We start from the raw sequence: 2,092 nt of genomic DNA, 5'->3' as shown, positions 1-2,092 counted from the left end.
GTATCATCTGGGGGTAGAGGGAGTGAGAGATAGAGAAGGAGGAGAAAACCAGGAAGTGTGAAAATTCCTCCAAAGTGCGAAGGGTTGATCCAAGAAAATAAGACCAGTTGAGCAATCCAATATGGAGAAGTGACCAAAAAGGTAAAACTGAGTCTGGGTGAAGAATTAGAACGGACACAGGTGAATGTGGCAGGCAGGTAAGGACGTCTTCCCCGGGTGGTTCCTTTGGATGCTGTTGAGTGTTCATGGCTAACCTTGCAGGTCCATTGGGGGACTGAGAGTGGGTGGATTGTGTTGGCCCAAAGGTTCTTGGTGGGATGGATGAGACTTCCAGCCTCAGTTCCACTCCTGCAAGATGGGGGTCCTGGAATCCCACTTGTTGGACTCCCAAATCTCCCTTTTTCTGCTTTTTATAGGAATCAAGTTTTGTGTCTTTTGTTGCTCTGTGACTGGGAGAATACAGGATAATCCCAAATTTACAGATTTTATAAATGGAGAAAACTTAAGATCTTCCTCTGTGCCCAGCCTTGATATCTTTGCAGTTTCAGTCTCATCATGTGTGTTATAATCATTTTGTCAGCCAGACTTAAGATATTCACTCATACTCTCTGGTTGGTTGAGTTTTCTTCCATGAGTCTATAGATATCCTTTACCACAACTTGACAAAAGAGAGGTGCTTTGAGATGTTTTATAGGTTTTCTATTCTACAGGTTGGCTGCCCATTATTATCATTTGTCAGATTCATAAAGCAACAGTATGTACACATTCTTGTTGGCTGGTTTTATTTAGATACTAATTCTTATTTTGTTTTGTTTTTTTGTTTTTTTAAAAAAAGCCATCAAAAAAAGAAAGAAAGGCAAAGGCAGGAAGGAGCACCCTCATACCTCTTCTCAGAAAATTCTCACTCACCACAGTTTAAGGACAAGAAGCAGGAATAATGCTGCAAGATAAATAAATATAGAAATAAAACCCTCAAGGATTCTGATAATCAACAATTATTGTTCTCCCAAATTAGATACTGGAACNTGTCTTGTTCCTGATTTTAAGGGGAAAGCTTTTAGCCTTTCCCCTTTGAGTATGATGTTTGCTGGGGCTTATCATATATGGCCTTTATTATGTTGAGATATGATCCCACTATTCCCATTTTGCTAAGAGTTTTTATCATAAATGGCTGCTGGATTTTGTCAATTGCTTCTTCTGCATCTATTGATATGATCATATGATTTTTATTTTTCATTTTGTTAATGTGATGTATTATATTAATTGATTTGCGGATATTGAACCAACCTTGCATACCAGGAATGAATCCCACTTGATCATGGTGTATGATCTTTATAATGTGATGCCGAATTTGGTTTGCTAGTATTTTGTTGAGGATTTTTGCATCTATGTTCATTAGGGATATTGGCCTGTAGTTTTCTTTTTTTGTAATATCTGTGTCTGGTTTTGGGATCAGAGTAATAGTGGCCTCATAAAATGTGCTTGGGAGCCTTGTCTCCTTCTGTAATTTTTGGAATAGTTTCAGGAGAATAGGTATTAATTCTTTTTTGAATGTTTTGTAAAATTCACCTGTGAAGCCTCTGATCCAAGACTTTTGTGTGTTGGAAGCTTGCTGATTACTGATTCAATTTATTCGGTAGTAATCAGTCTGTTCAGAGTTTCTGTTTCTCCTTGGTTCAGACTTGGTAGATTGTACGCTTCTAGAAATTTATCCATTTCTTCCAGATTGTCAAATTTGTTGGCATATAGTTGCTCGCAGTATTTTCTTACAATTTCCTGTATTTCTGTGGCATCTGTTGTCACTTCTCCCCTTTCATTTCTGATTTAATTAATTTGGGTCGTCTTTCTGTTTTTCTTGGTGAGTGTGGCTGAGGGTTTGTTGATTTTGGTTTGGTTTTGTTTTTTTAAAGATTTTTATTGGGGAATATGGGGATGGGAACAGGGCTGGGGAATTGGGGGAAGGGGAACACACAAGTTGCTGTCCTTTTGTTCTTCAGTCTAGTTGTGGAGGACGTTGCTTGACTGTGCCAAGTTGGCACCATCATTGCGCTCTTCCCACGTGAGACAGATCAGTTGCTGGCTTCTGGACGGC

Source organism: Hipposideros armiger, unplaced genomic scaffold (assembly GCF_001890085.2).
Source record: "Hipposideros armiger isolate ML-2016 unplaced genomic scaffold, ASM189008v1 scaffold_2345, whole genome shotgun sequence".
In the NCBI taxonomy this organism is placed as follows: domain Eukaryota; kingdom Metazoa; phylum Chordata; class Mammalia; order Chiroptera; family Hipposideridae; genus Hipposideros; species Hipposideros armiger.
The sequence above is the reverse complement of the archived record's forward strand: the minus strand, read 5'-3'. Positions refer to the sequence as shown.